Source organism: Plodia interpunctella, chromosome 13, assembly GCF_027563975.2.
Source record: "Plodia interpunctella isolate USDA-ARS_2022_Savannah chromosome 13, ilPloInte3.2, whole genome shotgun sequence".
NCBI lineage: Eukaryota > Metazoa > Arthropoda > Insecta > Lepidoptera > Pyralidae > Plodia > Plodia interpunctella.
This window is the reverse complement of record NC_071306.1, coordinates 9,861,096-9,879,371: the sequence shown is the minus strand read 5'-3', so window position 1 is coordinate 9,879,371 and position 18,276 is coordinate 9,861,096. Positions and strand designations below refer to the sequence as shown.

General features: G+C 36.7%; 1 protein-coding gene across 12 annotated transcripts in view; it reads left to right on the top strand.

The window, feature by feature from the left end:
• Window positions 1-18,276, top strand: part of HDAC4 (Histone deacetylase 4) — a 74,416-nt gene that overhangs the window by 40,153 nt on the left and 15,987 nt on the right. The window contains exon 2 of one of the 12 annotated variants that reach the window (XM_053754198.2): window positions 15,654-15,812. The exons of 10 other annotated variants lie outside the window; for them this stretch is intronic. The gene's annotated coding sequence lies outside the window, so the exon portion shown is untranslated. Of the gene's footprint in view, window positions 1-15,653; window positions 15,813-18,276 lie in introns of those variants that run through there. One more of the 12 variants, XM_053754205.2, reaches the window with a different exon arrangement.

Below are 18,276 nucleotides of genomic sequence, written 5' to 3'. Positions count from 1 at the left end.
TCACGTCATAATCTAAATTAAATGATGTTTACCAAAGCTACAAATTACTAGCATTTCGGAACGACCACTGCTGAGAAGAAATGCCGAAAGAAACTCATTCAAACAGTGTTGGTCCCTATTATGCCAGAAGGGCTTAAATATAAATTTATGTATAATTTTTTATCAGTAATATAACATGTAAGTACATAAGTACATAAGGTCTTATATCGATATGCTGCTCTTTAATACAAATGTTCTCTTTCTCTCCCGCGGTTGCCTCCAAGACGAGCGTTCACTTTTTACGTTTCCTTCTCCATCTACGTCTTCGGCTTCCTTTATCGTCAGACCATCAAACCTGTATGACCGTTGAAAGTCATGCTGCAATTGTAATTAATTAGTATGAGACATACCATATTGACAGTATATTAGATGTCTGATGGGCTGCCAATCAAACATGATGTCGGCGCGGGCGCCAGCTGGCGGTCGAACTGGGACGGGAACCGGGAAGCGGCCCCGTCCCACGGGGTAATTAGGATATAATGCTACTACTATACTATATGTCGAGTATGTTTTCTAAAATTGATCACTCGTCACTGCTACAGAGAGATTGGATTTTGCTACGACATTCCCGTGAACTAAAAGATTTATAAGTCTAGAGTAGATTTCTTAATGCCTTTCTTAATGCGCCTTCATTAGAACATTCTACATGCAAAAGTTAATTCATTTCAAAGTAAAGATCACAGAACAAATAACTTACGTAGGTAATGAAATTTTCGAATGCAGGTATTCTTATTTTAATCAAACGATCATAAACAATGACGCAGTGTGCCAGTACGTTATTTTTTAAAAACAAAACACATTCCAATTGTTCGATCGTAAAGAATAATGCAGTAACTGCGACGGTCATTACGACACCGCGTCAATCGATGTCAAAGGAATTTCCCAGAGCGATAGGCCGGAGGAGACGGCCCGTCTGGAAAACTACTAGCGTTTACCGTGTGCTGCTTCACGGCTGATTAATCTGCGAGATTGGCACGCACTTGTTCTGTTTCAACACTAACGCGGACAACGAAATAATCAATAAAATAAAAAGCTCTTTCACATTCGATATATAGTACCAAACTCCGTCAGGGAGTGATATTATTTTTGGCTAAATTTCAATATAATCGATCAGTAAGGGAATCGTTTCCATCTACCTGTCTGATCGCTGCTTATTTCAAATATTCCAGTATTCAAGTGAACGCACGAACAACGTAATATAATACAATATTTTCTTTTGTTCGCCTGTCCTACAAAATATTTTTCTCTCACATTTGTGCCTTACTCTGAGCCATAACATCGATATGACGAGATACGGCGATAGAAGACATGTGCTCATGTAATTTGGAAATGTACTGACAGTTACACGAATCTACTCGACGACATGCATTTTCATTTGTTCGAAATTTAAATATATATATAATATATATATATATTCGAAATTTAAATATATATATATATATATATATATATATATATATATATATATATATATATATATATATATATATATATATTAAATTTCGAACAAATGAAAATGCATGTCGTCGAGTATATATATATATTAGGACAAATCACACAGATTGAGCTAGCCCCAAAATAAGTTCTAGACTTACTCAATGGTATTATATTTTATAACATATACATATATAGATAAACATCCAAGACCCGGGCCAATCAGAAAAAGATTATTTTCCTACATGACCCGACCGGGGATCGAACCCGGGACCTCTCGGTTCAGAGGCAAACACTTTACCACTACACCACCGAGGTCGTCAAATATACACGAAATATATATTAGACGTTTGCACATGTTCTCGAAACTAACTTGGTAATTTTGACAATAAATCAAAAGCAATACCTAGATAATTGTGCCTGAAATTGCAAATGCAAAGAGTGATGTCTACAGATCATTGATTTCTATTCTATCAGCAGAAGGAAGTGAAATACACAAGTACAACTTATACTGAGCTTACGTTTTTTAACGGACACAGTTATATTTGACAAGTTCATGCGTTATTTTTCTCTTAAAATAAAAAAAAAAGAAATAAAAAGTAAAAATGTGCCGTTTAATATTGATAATGTTTGAGCAAATAAATTTTTTAACTATAGTGAATAGTACATATACAAGGGACAACGTTCTCATTGCAAAGCTGATGAGGACTGAGGATGTCTGTATCTCATTACTTCACTAGAAGGTATATTTAGCACATCGGTATTAATTTAAATGCATAAGGAAAAACATACGTACTATAAATAAAATTTATTTATTGTCTATTTATTATGAAACGTGATGTATTTTAACGGTATTTTGAGGTCGAAAGAAAATATTGACAAAATACTCTCCGTGGTACATACGAAACCTTACGGGACGAGATAGAAAGCAATGCAAGCAAGAAAATGTCGGCAGAATCAGAAAACCATCCTATCAAACTGGCCTCGCAAGTGTATGAATATGTCAGAAATGTCGCAGACTCCTTGAAGAACTTGGCTTGAGCTCCAAAAATAAAATATTTCCTGAAATAACACCCGTACTGACTCTTGACTCGTCAATAACGCTCATAGCCAAAAAGACTGATCGTTTGATTTTACATTGATGACAAAGATGACAGATCAGACAGCGGTGCATTTCGGTGCAGCGGTGTGGTGCACACAGCTGACTGATAACGATAACGCTACGGAAGGGCGACGACCCCGCCGGATGCGCCGCTATCACTCGCTGCATTTCGCACGAATTTGCACGGTGTGGGTTGGCTCTGCGGTGGCGTACACTTGTTTCTCATCCCAAGTTCGACGATAGAACTAATGAATCGAACTAGTGAGAACAGACACACCAGTGCTCATCAGATTATATCAGAAATGTAAGTAGTACGAGAGCCATGCAGTTTATAATTATTATTACAGTGATTAGAACAGAAAAAATTTAGCTGTCCAAATTTTTTTTATTTACGATACGATAACTTAAACAACTAAATATTATTATTATAAATTTATCTATCGTACTGCTTGGTACTATTAATAATGTTGTGTTCACCTTTAATTGGGTTACATGCTAGAACACCTGTAAACACATGTAATGTTATAAGTTTTTGTCATGTAATCTGTTGGTGAACCTAATAATAAATAAATAAATAAAAATAGAAACGACAAAAACTCGAACGCGGAAATCCTATTCCGATAGAGTTTAAAATTAGAACGTCTGTGGTGTTGCGTCCGTTGCTGGTCGGTTTCAAATCACCACTACATTTTTTGTCAAGTAACCCTGCATGGCATGTATGCGGTGGTAATAGAGCTGAATTTGGGCACGGTTGGCTGTAATAGCGCGGTTTGTATTGTTTTCATCATCAGTAGTTTACTGCGCTTAGGTCTTTTCGAAGGTATTCTACACAGATTGCTTATAACTAGATCATACCTTGACTTCAATGACGAATGCGATAGAAGTCGCAACCTTGGTGGATTGACAGAATTCCACCAACTGACTTGTAATGAATATTATAAATTAAACAATTATATTCGTTACATACTATACGATACAATATTATGATCTTGACTTCTCATGAATTTTCGGGGTTGATATGAAATCCTAAGCATGTACGCTGAAATAGCCATTAGAGTCAAGTTTCTGTTGCTTTGATAGAAGCAAAATGTAGAAAATTGTGGTCAGTCTCGCAATGAATGAAAGTAAAACCGAAACAGAGTCGTGTTATATTTATTATCAAAATAATTATCAACCTTCACGCTACATAATCTATTTTTACTTACAGACACCCAAGTGTGAAATCGCATATTGTCAATATTACATCATTGTTAACATTGCTTTACAACCGAATGTCCGATTTGGTGACTATCATTTCTTTGGGGTTTGTTTTATTTACAACAATTTTCCCCCCTATTCGTTTCCATCTCATATCTGAAGCAACAATCAACAAATCTTGCATAAAAGCGTTCATCATTTTTTCGCTGGCTTTCCTTTGGCGCGATTATGGTTATCATCGATCTGTCATACTTAAGCTAAGCTATAGATATAATGTAAGTTATAAATTTAGATATGGCTGTGATACTAAAAATAACCGTTTTATTTTCAGGTAAGCCGCCATCGACCACGCCAGCACTGGTGAAGTACTCATATTCTAGTTCTTGCTTATCACGCGATAAGACATACTGATCATAACATTCTATATTTAGCAGACACTTCCCGTTCAGATAAAGAAAACATTTTTAGCACCGAGTGCGCACTTTAGAGTTCCCTCAAGTGCTATCTCTAATTTAATATCTATCTAATCTGTATAAAAATCACGTATACAAAATTTTATTCGCGGATCATGATAGCAATGTCGCCGGTGCAAAATATCATGTGATTTGGTACTTACAACATTCTCATAATCTCAGCCATTTTCTGCTCACTGCTGAGAATGTTTTTGCTGCAGATGGATCTTCTTTAACGTCATCTTCTTTACTCTGTCCTAATCCACGTACACTTTGATGGTGTTGTCTATCTCTCTTTGGTGGTCCGCTTCTTCTTTCCTCAGAAAGGATAATTTTTATCCTAACTAGACAACTCTAAGTGAAAATAAGGCTACTTTTATTTACAGATGTAATTAAAGGTTTACTGATTCTGCGTCCACTTGGCGTAGTAATGATCAATTCGTTCGTTATCTCAAATTTGAGTTTTATAACTGCACAAATAATATCTGCTCTTTTGCTTGCTAATTTGACTACTTTTTACTACTTATTGTAAGTACATCTTAATGGCTAAAGTAATTGACAAATATAATTTAAACGGACTGAATATTAACTGGTTATTTATAAATTTGAGGTAGCAAGTGGAACTTGTTTAAATAGTTGTATTTTACGAGTTTCCTCTCAGCGGGTCGTTAAATTTATCAATCCGTTTCTCAGGTTTCCCGGTAACATACAGTGTAATCTCAAACCTTTCTCAGATTTATTGGAATTCTATTTTTACAAAAAGTTATCAATATTCCTGGCTTTCTTCTTAGATCTATACGTAGTTCAGATGCGTCAAAGTTTTGTTCGTTCGTAAAAGTTTTATTTTATCCCGTCCCGTGGGAATTTCTGGAATTCGCTTTTATGGTAAATTATTTTTATATTACATTTAACTATTAGTATAGTAATATACGATACGTGTCTGTTATATTAGACCTTTGTCTAGTTTCAATGCTAGTCTAAAACAAAACATCAATATTGTTTTTTGAATGTTTTAATGAAACATTTATCTACGAGGATGTTCGATTTTCCTGTGTAACGTTGGTGTCTTTCTTTTCCATTTCTGGAATATCATGCAGCCGTCTTCTTGGCCTCTATCTACCTTGGCGTCTAATCGCGGAGTCGCTCTTCCTCTCTTCCTTCTATATTCTTTCCTTGCTTTACATTCCAATCAATTTTATTAATGTAAAACTAAGTTTGTTTATTTGTTTGTTTGTCATATATTCACGCTTTATCGACTTAACTAATTTTGTTGAAATTTCTCATACATTTACAAAATATGGAGAAGGACCAGGTTTCATTTCGGGAAAAAAATTATGTTCTCGTGGGAAATTCCTACTTCTTCGTCTCCATTTCGCGCGGTCGTCGGCATCCATAGTCGTTAGACTAATGTAAGAATATTATAAACCAATTTTAAACAATTAAATTTATAACTTAAAAGGTTTTACCTATACCCCATTTACTGCCTGTAAAATCATGCATTTCTCGAAACATTTACTCTATAAAAAAAGCGTACATCAGCAGTAGTATCGCATCTAGTTATATCTTACAATATGCTTGAAAATGTTCCGTGTGAAAAGAAATAACAAAAAGACAATTCAATGATAAATTGTATTAATAAGTCGCTATACAAAGGTGTAATTAATCTATTTAGCTCAGCACGTGCTCAACTTCCGTCTACTATAGCAAAACTGGTTTGTTTCGTTTGCATAATCCGATCCGCCATTGTTAACAAATAACTGATTATTGGCGATCAATCAATCTATTCGTCGTGAAAATTGTGCTATTTTAGTATTAGCTAGGGTTGCCACTTCTTTGACTATACTGTCACATTTCTTTAACACAGGACCGAACCAAATGAAGGCCCTTTGTCCAGCTGCCCGACACTTAATTAATGGCTCTAAATAAATAGACATAATAAATTGTCATAACAATATTTTCATTCTCCTGTCCTTATGTGCATTTATGGTCAAATGTTGCAAGTTGTTATTTAAGCTTCTTCTTTTCGAGTGTGTTAATTGCTAACACTGGTGTTATTTAAGCTGATCGTTACACATTTCCCGGTTTCAGATCGAGTGCAATCATCGGATAATAATCTAGTATCATTATTACATTCGGTTTCGCTCTGTCTACACAGTGAGACGTGTCCATCAAATTCGTACTAAATTCAATTTAAAGTCCAATAAGTACGTTACAAAAGTATGTCAAAGCAATATCCCTATATATTTTTTCATTTATTTTTCTGCAGTTGATTTGCGTTATATCCCATTGTATTTGCAAGTAAGATTACGGTTATTAACTCATCATACCCTGGGAACCAGGCAGGTGATGGTGACAGCCCTGAGAGGGTCCGCTGGTTGACATCGACATAGCTATTACCCCGTATTACGCAGTTCACAGTTATCAATATCAATACGCCTGCGCGGTAATTTACACATTTCTGCTGTTTTCTAATAATAACACGTTCAATTTTAAAGATTGGAACAAAGACTAGCGAACACTAATTGTCGTGAAGCCTAATTTTCTGTTAATGTCTGCTAAGTTTTCGGTTAATCGTCGAGTTTTGTAACGCATGCATTGACTTCACAATCGAACTTGACACGTGAAATGTACCAATTTTAGTGCCGCTAGTTTCGTAATGCATCTCATAAGCACCATTCCTCTACCTTCCTACTGTAAGCACTAACTGTTTTCCACTTGCTTCGCTCTTTACAGTTCTCTGTAATGATTCAATTTGATTGTCTAAATAGAAGAAATATGCGAGTGTTGTATGTTTGTTTGGCTCGCCCGCGCACTCCAGCGATCGTCAATATAGCAATCTAAATATAGTGGTCACGCGGTGCCGCCGTGCGGGGCAGCCTTGGGCAGATGTGCTAAATATAGCACAACCGCCGACTTATTTCTATTGATTCTTTTCGAGCCAATAATAAAATCAGATCTGTAAGTGAAAAAAAAAATCCTTGAATCTATAATATAATTTGAAATTGCGACGTCGCAATTGTTTACCTTAATATTTCCATGAGTTACATGTTGTGTTTGAATATTAATAATTGCACGCACCTGAGTTAAACCTTTGTATTTGCTATGACTGCTAATGTTTCTTACAACTCTTAACTTGTCCAGCAAACAACTGTGGTCAAAGCTTCTGACTCCATCTTCAGATTAGCTGATGACAATCATAATATTGATCTGTGAGTTGATCAACATTGAATCGTTTCGAATGTGAGTCAAGAAGCAATATGGACCATATTTGACAAGATATGGCTATAGACCAAAAGTAGATAGAGTGTATATGTAATAATTGAATAAAAATATCACACATTATGGGAGAGGACGAAGCAATTCTAGCCTTAGTAAATAAATCTATATTACATACTACAAGTTTAGTAAAAGTTTCAGGATGAAACAAAGAGTGTTCACATGAGTCAATGACGGAAACCTTCCAAGCGAGCAGACGGTCTTTGTAACGATCTAATTATAGCCAGCTATATATAGACGTGAATCACTGCTATGATTGATGTCCAACACGGGAACAATTGTGAACAAGTTTGCGTTTACTTTGCTAACAGATTTGTTTAGTTAAACCTAATACTGCGTTCTGGGCGTGTTTTTGTTTCTTAGACTTGACTAGTGCTAGTGTACTACTGCGAACAACTGTATTTTTTGTCGTCACTCATTTTGAAAGGTCCTTCATGCGTAATATATAACTAATTATAACAAAACAATTTCACGTCGCGCGATATTTAGCGTAGACACAGGTGCGAATTTACTGTTACATTTATGAAAATCATTCAACCTTGTTCCATCTCCACAATAATTGAATAGAATCCTTAACTTCTCCTCTATGTAATTACTTGTGTGTTATTTGTAATCAATGTCATTTAACATTGTCGTCTATGAATAAACGTCACTGTTGATGCAAATGAGTAGATACAGAATAAATAATATAATCCGGGTTCGATTCCCGGTCGGGTCATGATGGAAAATTATCTTTTTCTGATTGGCCCGGGTCTTGGATGTTTATCTATATATGTATTTGTTATAAAATATAATATCGTTGAGTTAGTATCCCATAACACAAGTCTCGAACTTACTTTGGGGCTAGCTCAATCTGTGTGATTTGTCCGTATATATTTATATTTATATTTATATTTATATATCTTCTGCTAAATGAATGCATAGAAATAATCATGCGTACCTTTTCAAAAACAAGTCTCGAAATCCTGAAAAACTACATCCGAGCCATGTCAGCGCGTCCCAAATTAGGTGTTCTAAAAATATACCAGCGCGGAATGTGTCTGTTTATAGCGACCGCGGGGGAGTGTTCCCACAGGAGCAGGTGCGGAGGGTAACAGGTTCGAATCAGGTTGTGATATTACATGAGTTGTGGACGAGGACGAGTCTCTGTTTATCTGAAAGTTCTCCCAGTTCCGTTAACATTCGAAGCCCAGAGCCCACTGTTCTACCTCTTTTCCATTTTGCACGATCTTCAGACATTTTTCCCTACGTAATTTTACTGTCTGTTAGAAAACCCCTTCGATTGGGACATTTTTGACTTTTATTACCCCTCGTTTAGACTATCGGAAGGGTTACGAATGTTAGGGGGGGCAGGTGCAGAGCAATCTGCTGCAAACCTGCTGCCTCTAAATGTACAGGTTGCAACTTGTTACATTAACTACAGCTTGGAGTGGCAAGATGCTTTTTGGGGTTTTCGTTCCTGGCGCTGTGGCGTAACTTCACCGCGATTTGTGAGATGATGATCACCACATCTTCTAGTCACAATTCAATTCAGACACAGTCGAAATTGCGCTTGAAAAAAAAATGTAAATAAAGGTTAGTTGCAATTCGGACGTTTCAGCAAACATTGAAACGCTTTCAGAGAATAGTTCCATATGGGAAAGTACATTGTTACTTTAAAAATACACAACTACCTACCTAAAAGCCTCTTATTGAAACAGTCGTCAGTTGCTTGCTTGTCTTAAGATGAATTTATTTTCATTTGCAAGCCGTGGCGTGGTTGGTCTATTTCGGAATGGTCGGCGGCTCCCATAATAGCACGCTCAATACTTTCCCAGTGAGGCTATTCTCGCCGGCCATATACGAGCTATTTCGGCTTTTTCTAAGGCGCACTCTGGACGAACCGAAATAAAATCCATATTGCGCCGCCAGTGCCGTATTTTTAGAAGTTCTTCAACAGACCTTGCGTTGCCGTCTGTAGAACTTTGTAAATTCCTAAATGGTTTAACATTAACATGAGAATACAACTATAGTCATTCATTTGTCTCAACTTTCAGGTGACAAAGAAATGCGAAAGTTAATTTCCTCAACTGACTCGAAAAATTTACGCGTTGTATATGATTCTTCTTTGGAATTCAAAGATCTCTACTTTCTTCTTTGCTTGCTATACTCGATACTATCTTACTATCAAGCTGAACATCTAACCCGTCGGTGAAATCCTGCTTGTGTGTACAATTTCGATAACCCAATTGGCAACACTGGTAACATTTTGGAATGACTAACTCATCCGACAGCGTCCACGTGGCGTGGCCAATATTTCAGTTGGAACGTTACAATAAAGTTATTTTATGTGTGACGTACCGGAAATGTTTGGCGCCAAATTCAGTCTCGCTCGTTATCATCGCTAGTCCACGTACGATTTTACAAGCTCTGCTCGTGAAATTTGTCGGTAGTAAACCGCTGCTATATCCTCTATTAAAGATAAGCTGGAAAAATCTTGTCATATAATTTACATATACATGTTAAAGCACAGGTTACGTAACAAGATTTAATCTCACGTAGACAGCCTCCAGAACAAGTCCTTATAGGCGTTGATTTTGACTCTTAAGTATCACTATTCTGTGGACAATGGATAGCTGCTTTTCAACAATTCTGATATATATTCTCCCTAAACCGATGCACTATCGCATTTTGTTTTCTGTGTGCAATCCTGATTATTCTTCTCCACCTCTCTCTTTTCCATTTGTAACCAATAGCTTTCAAAACCTTTCAACAATTTCTGATACGAATCCTCCCTAAATCATCGCATCCTGTTTTCCATGTGCAACCAGAAATACCCAGCCGTATCGAGTCAGCCGCTCCACATCCAGAAGCGGCCGGCTATTTCAGTTGTGTAAACTGTTCGGACGCTCGCGCGCACCGACGCTATTTCCAAAGCTGCTAAATGCAACAAGGGATTGTTGACACGTTTCTGATGTACAGTTAGCATCAGCACAGCATCTCATGTATGGAAAGGTCCCAGGTCCAGTCACATAAGTTATACCAATCTGAACCGACCCATCTTCCTCTCATCCGAACACTTTACCAGTTTCTCTCTCACCCATAAATAGCGCCAGAGTTCAAGTTTATCTTCTCCACATTTTTCTTACCATCTTATGGTCTTATGGTATGGTAGTTTCAATTCCACTTCCTTCCGGTCACTGCAATGTAGCTTATATGCTGTCGACTGTACTGTTGATACAGTCAGTTATTGAGACAGGCGGAATAATTGGCCGAAGGCATTTCCTCTATATTTCTCTAATGACATATTACTGTATTGTTGTACTTATTCGAAATCTATATCGGCATAGTCGTATTAGGTAGCACCTACCAGAGTAACAATGGCTGTTTTAACTACGGCCTTTAAGGCAACGAAATCTGATGTGATAGAAATATAAAATCATTGCATATTTTATTAATCATTAAAGTCCCCTTACCTACCGCTTTTGTCTGTGTTTAACATATTTCCATTCTATGCGGTTTTCCCCAAAGTGAATCATATACATATAAACACTACCTATAGATTATTTATCGTCCTATTGTCATCTTATCCGAAATCGCATGTGTGTATCACGCCTTTATCATATTTGTATCATTACGGCCCACTTGATTCAAAGACCTTGAGAATTATTATGAATGTATTCCAAACAACTTAATCCGTGCCTAATAAAATTTATGCGTCTCGCATTGTGACTGTGAAATGTAGACGAGGTATTACGCAGGAGCTATATTATTACCATTCTCCTACTCACATCTGACCGTTTTCTCAGCTTCCTAAGACACAAACCGTTGGAATTTGGAACCCAGGAAGCCGGACACGATTTCACCGATCAATTATTTTTTTGTTTGAAGTCAGTCACATCTTTTTTTTTATAAAATTTGATTTAGCATCAATACACATTATCCTAAATCAAATTGTAATTGCATTAGATAATACGGCTATCGACAACAATTTGTTTTATACTGACGTTACCTAGTCTGTAAACTACATCCCCATATCTATGCTCGATTTAAGAATCTGTAAGCATCATAAAAATCCGCGAGAGTCAGCTTATCATTATTGACGATCTGTGTTTACTTCATAGTCTCTGTTTGCAATGCCACGTTGTCTCGACTAATTTTAGAGCATTACCCAATCACGATCGCGCTTTGCCAATTAAGTAAACCGAACTTGGCCGGTACATATGTGACCTTTGCTTAGCGCAAATTGATAAAACATCACGTTTCTTAGCTCGCGTGCGTCTTCTATTTTTAAACGATTTATAATTTTCTGTGTATATTGTTCTCTGTCTCGTTCCTTTTGATGTTATTTTGTTCGAGTGCGAGCGAGCGAGAGATATTATTGTATAAGCCATCGCGGGCGGGACGCGTCCTTCAATTGGCGTTGCCGACTGTTCTATTTTTAACTTCGAAGGGGGGAGGGGGGTTGCTTTGTGTTGATTCTAGCATTGTTCTAACTGTATGGATGGTCTAGCTGCTAGATGAGCTGTCACAGTCACTTACATTGTGACGTGTTGCGTAAATTTTAGTCGCGGGAGTCGTTGATCTGATAAATTTACTAATATCACAAAAGCATAGTCGTCGAACTTGTATGTATAACTAAACTGTAGCTATAATATGGCTATTTAACGTATAATGTTAAAAATCATGATTGATCTCGTTATAACAGCAATAAGTATAAGGTTGGCCGGTTTTATGAGGATTTTAGAAAACACCCTTAGCGTTTTAGTTTTTTAGAAAACACCCGTAATATTTGAATAGTAAATAATTTATCCTAGTTTTCTTGTGTTTTGCAATATTTTAATAATCCTATATACAAAACTAGGTACTGCTACTATTGTTAAAAATAATTCGCAAATTAATCGAGCCAAATAAGTGCTAAATAACGTTAGATCATAATTAGAATTGGCTGACCCGCGGACGACACGACAATCGTCTCGGAGTAGATACATTATGCACGACATTATGTTAATTATAGATTTAAATGAGATCGGCATTAAAAGCATATTTAGCACGTTGTGTTTTATATAAACGGGCCCACGATTATAGACCAAGAGCACCGAGGCCGAATTCGTGATTGAATTTATTATAGTTGAGCGATTGCCGGCTTTTGCTTTTGTGTTTCTAAATTAGTGAATATAATTATTCCAATCCTAACTACTATTATAAATGCGAAAATTTGTTTGTTTGTTACCTCTTCACGCTCTGTTTCCAGTTTGAAGTATGGAGAAGGACATAGGGTTTTTATGCCGGAAAAATAACAGTTCCCGTGGGAAATTAACCCGAGCGATGCCGCGGACATAAGTTAGTATTATAAACCAAATCTGTCATTTTCCCACACAATGACACAATTGCGAACATTCATTAAGAACATTTTGGTATCTTCCAAAAATGTGAATATAAATAAAATAAATAAATATATTAGGACAAATCACACAGATTGAGCTAGCCCCAAAGTAAGTTCGAGACTTGTGTTATGGGATACTAACTCAATGATATTATATTTGATAACAAATACATATATAGATAAACATCCAAGACTCGGGTCAATCAGAAAAAGATCATTTTCCACCATGACCCGACCGGGGTTCGAAACCGGGACCTCTCGATTCAGAGACAAGCACTTTACCACTGCGCCACCGAGGTCGTCAAAAATATGTTTAAATAGAAATGTAGTTTTGGGAAATACTTTATTGATGTGATTATTTCACTTCTGATTCTGAAGCAATGAGATTGTTCAAAAGGGCATCTAATGACAGCATCAGTTTTCTGGTCACTTTCTCATAAAGCCGATCGTTTTAGAAATAAAATCTCGTCGCGTAACTAATGGTATCTTGGGATGGTATCTTCGTCGTATATTTGATCTCTCTCACGAGTGCTTGGTATAATTCTCGGCTGTGACGCCACGAAGCCCTTCTTCATAGTCGTATTCCTGATGGCTGAGGGTCGTGGTCATTACGTGGAATGAAACACACACACAACAACTTTCTTGACATTATTAATGGAGTGGTTTGCCGTTGCCTTCTCCATCATCCATCACAAAGCCCTAGGTCCGCTTAAAAAAATAAATCTTTACATATTTAATGTTTGGCTGTGATTTTACGACTGTGATTGGACGCATGTCAGACATCAATCCTCTTTAGGAATGCTGAGTCGTCGAACTATGCTCGATGTCACCAGGAATAGCCGCCACTCAACACCGACACTAATACACTCATGTTTCATTTCATCCTATTTTGAACTACTCAGCCATGCAGCCGATAATTAGTTATTGATGAAATCTATTCTTAAATGGAAATGACGTTAATGCAGCCCAATTAGTTGAACATTCAAACCGTTTTTGTTTATTTCAAGAGATTGGATAGTAGCTTGTTAAAATAATAGCAAGTTAATAAGACATTTTTGGAACGAGAGCGAGCACGAAATTGAATACATGTTTTGTAAATTACATTTTTGAGTGCGTTGACCTCTCAGCCAGAAGATAAGTAAAGATAATATCACGCAAACTTTCAAAAACGAAGGCCTATTTTCCTTGCCCTGAAGAAACATAAAACTTAATTATGAACTATTCAACATATTATATAAGAACTTAGAAAGCTCATCGATTATGATAAAAACTTTTTCAGTAGTAACAAATAAAAATATATAGATATAATCGGCGCTGGGAAGAATTTCCAGAATTCACATTCGTAGCTCGTAGCGACCTCGTGATACGTAGCAGCCCTACGTCGCGCGTCTACGAGCGTAGACTGATAGAACATTACTACGCTGCTCTACAGACATACCTGTAGAATAGCTAACACATTTTCATCAACTGGTTTTAAATACTTAATTATTTTTAAAAGAAGTCGCTTATGTAGCATCTGTCTGTCTGTATGAACGAACGGATTTTTGTACGATTTATCATTAGATAGCGTGATTGCTGAGGAACGTTAGATGTATAATTTATTATAGTTTAAAAATAAAATGTTAGTAACAATTTAACTTACTGGCTATGTTAGTATTATAATATACCGCCGCCCAGGCATTGCCCAGGTGTATATAAACCTATCACTCTATCTATTAAAAAAACCTCGCATTAAAATCCTTTGAGTAATACGTACATAGACAGACATGCGTAGACGACAGCGGGAAGCGACTTTGTTTTATACTATATAATGATTTAGCTGGACAATGCTCGTTATCCCGGTCCATGTTCTGTTCCCAGGAATCTTAATAAATTCTTTCACTTAAAATGTATTAAACATTATCACTACTTTGTTGAATTAAACATAACTTCATATAATATGTAGTACTTGTATAAAATATTTTATATAATGTACACAATGTTATGAATGATGTAACATCGCGTTTCGTGTCTATAAATATATAGTGTTATCAGTTATATGGCTGTTATGCATTATATCAGATAGTATATATCATAGCACAATGTAAACAAACAGTAGTATAACTTACCAATATAAAAATTAATGTTATTTTTATTTTTGCATTATTTTGTAATACATCGGCCGCCGAACGATTGGCGTGTTGATCCCGTTCTAAAATTAGACCACTCCTTATCAATCGAGATAAAAAGCCTGTACGGCTAATAGGCAATAACAGCATTTCCAAAGGAGGTTTAAATTAGTTGATTGAAAAAGATTTTTAATTGAATGACAACAAAGATGCAAAAAGCGAAGTCCGGTTTTTATTTACATATCTACTGTTGATCTTTTTCTGTTTGTACAGCGCATTGTATTCCATGGATCTTTTTATAAATTCTGGACTTACGCTACTGCCAACGAGTTATGATGTGGCGATTGTGTTAAGCTGAGATATGAATAGCACGTGGTATATGCACGCGAGTACTGCGATAGAGATGCGCAGGCGTCCTTATATGGCTTAATAGAATTCGTGAACTTATAGTACTGTGTTGGCTGTACTATGAAAGCCGCTGTTTGCGCACTCAGCTTGCGATAGTAGCTGGTTGCGAGATGGGAGACCAAATATGTATTATTTCAAGTTCGTGTGTGCTTGGAGAGGTTCGTTAAGCCGTAGATCTAAGTTAATATTTGCAGTCGTTAAGGCTGAGCAGATATGTTGTTTGTTTTGACAACATTTCTGATAAATATGTTTGTTTACATGTTCGATTGCAGGAAAACTACTTGCTCCAAGTTGTGACGTGACCAATGAAAATAAAGAAAAAACTTGACCCTTGCTGCACACTTATCGTGATAGCAATAAACTTTTGTGTCTCGTTTGAAGAAAAGGCCGCGGTGAAGTTTGTTCCATCGCTTCTTCTTCACTCGCACTTTGTAAGTCCGATATCAGACTTATTTTAAGTAAATGCGTGATGTCAATTAGAGACGGATCCAAAGTTGAAATTAACATTTATTATATTTTTTTATCGCCGGTGGGGTCGCAGACTACAGTTATATACTTCAAAATACGACTCAAGTATTTACATGAAATAAAATAAATGGTCAATACACACACATAGACAATACACAGAGAACGAGCAGAAAATACCCAGAGCCGTATACAAATATCTTTGTTATTGTTGTTATTATGTAATATTACAAGTACAAATATTTTCACGCGCTGGGAATCGAACCCAGGTCCTCCAGATAAAAGACGGGCATGACCACTGCGCCACGGAGATGGTGAAATCCTTATCGAGTATTCAGTGGATCCAGTGTGATCGCACAAGCTCCCAGCTATCGAAGCAGGGTTTATAGTCTAGCCTCCGAAGTAGGTCGCAGGGAGGCTCCCACCCAGGGGCGGGGCGGGACGGAGCGGGAGACGGGGGTGCCACTGTTATTTTTAGCCGGGCTATATTTAGAACAGCTGATGGGCGCGCCCGGGATTCCCTTCGAAATTGTTCGCATCATAATACGAGTGGTGGTTCCAGTCCGCACTTTGTAAGTTCGAGGGTAGTTTCGAAAGTTTAAAGGTTATTTATTAGGTGGACTGGGAGGCAAGCGTCGTCATTGTCTCGTCAAAGTTACTAAATAAAAAAAAAAACAAAATCGAATTAAAGTTTATTTTTTTATTCGGATTTCATCTAAAATAAGTCTCCACCCACGTATATTTCACTCTTAAGTACATGAAGCGTGAACACAATAACAAATACACAGTTACTTTCATATTTGTAATATCCGTAAACCGTTCAGGTCCACAATGTCCCTTTTAAAAGGACATTTTTGGGAAAGGGACATTATGAAACTGAACGCCCCCAAACAAATAGTTTTGATAGGGATGGGATGGAATTTTTAGCTGATTTAAGTCAATAATTCCTTATCACAAGTAATTAAGTGTAAATAGATTTATTACCGACCCCACGTCGATAAGAGGAAGCGTGTACCTCTGACTTTATTCAGACACTGATATCTCACTCGACTTATAAATATATATATTGCGGAAAGTTTCAATGTGGGCATCGTCTCCCAAAATAATGTGCTCGATTTGTATTTCTTTCAATGTTCCACCCACGCTGTCTTATGAATAGTATTCATAGTATGCTGTACATTGGTATATATTGCATTGATCAATATGTGTACAGATACACAAGGATATATGAACCGGTGAGGGAGTCGCTGCTGTCTAATAAATTTGACAAGAAAATGTCATTTCAAAATGACTTGAAAGTATGCCCGTCGTGGATCCAGATTTTATTTATTTTTCTCTAGAAATTCACGGCACTAAGTCCGGTCCTTTGACAGCCTTGCGGTACAGGTCCAACACGTAGGTATAGGCTCATTCGAGAGTTTTAATATTATTATAAACTAGCTTTTGCCTGTGGCTTCGTCCGCGTAAATTTCCCACGAGAACAGTTATTTTTCCGGGATGAAGGTACGGTACCATATGTCCTTCTCCGTACTACAAACTATATGTATACAACATTTCTAGAAGATTGGTTGATAAAACAATACAGTTAATATTAGTTATCCTAATATGCAATGCATTTTCCGAAATGCATTCAACAATTGGTTCATATAGGCTCCGCTAGGGCTACTGCCGTCAACTTTTCAAATTTAATCGTTAGGCAGGGGCCCTTCATACCCACACCGGTGGTACACCCACTTTCGTCATCAAATATTTAAATAAATAGTAACAATCTAAATGAATCACATAAAAGTATTACAAAATGGTGGACGTCTCTGTAATAAGGATAACCCGGACAGGGACGTGAAACAGGGATGTGAAAATTTAAATTTAGCGTCTACCTTACGAACAGTTGCAAATGCGCCGTCATACAATTGTATATCTATTGTGTCTCATTAAACAGTTGAAATGTAATCGTTTAAGTTATATAAGTAATATTATTACTCGGAATAGGCAGGGACAATGTACAATTCATTGTACGGTGTACATAACATTTACATAACGTTCCAAAACTGTTACCTCCTACGCCTCTACCCGCGAGGGTGGAAGTGAAAGTAGTTCCCGATAGCCACCCACTCAATAAATTAGAGGATAACTTGACAGAATATGTTTTTTAAAGTCACTTCTACTCGGATTTTAGATATCTTTCTATATTTTGATATTGACATGACGTACTTTTGTTTCACGTTTATGATTTTCTTGTGTCTTTACCCGACACGAATACCTACTACAACTTCTCTCTTTTGTTTCATTTTTATTTTTGTTTTGGGTCTAATTAAATAAATAAATAAATATATTACGACAAATCACATAGATTGAGGTAGTCCCAAAGTAAGTTCGAGACTTGTGTTATTGTGGGATACTAACTCAACCATAGTATATTTTATGACAAAT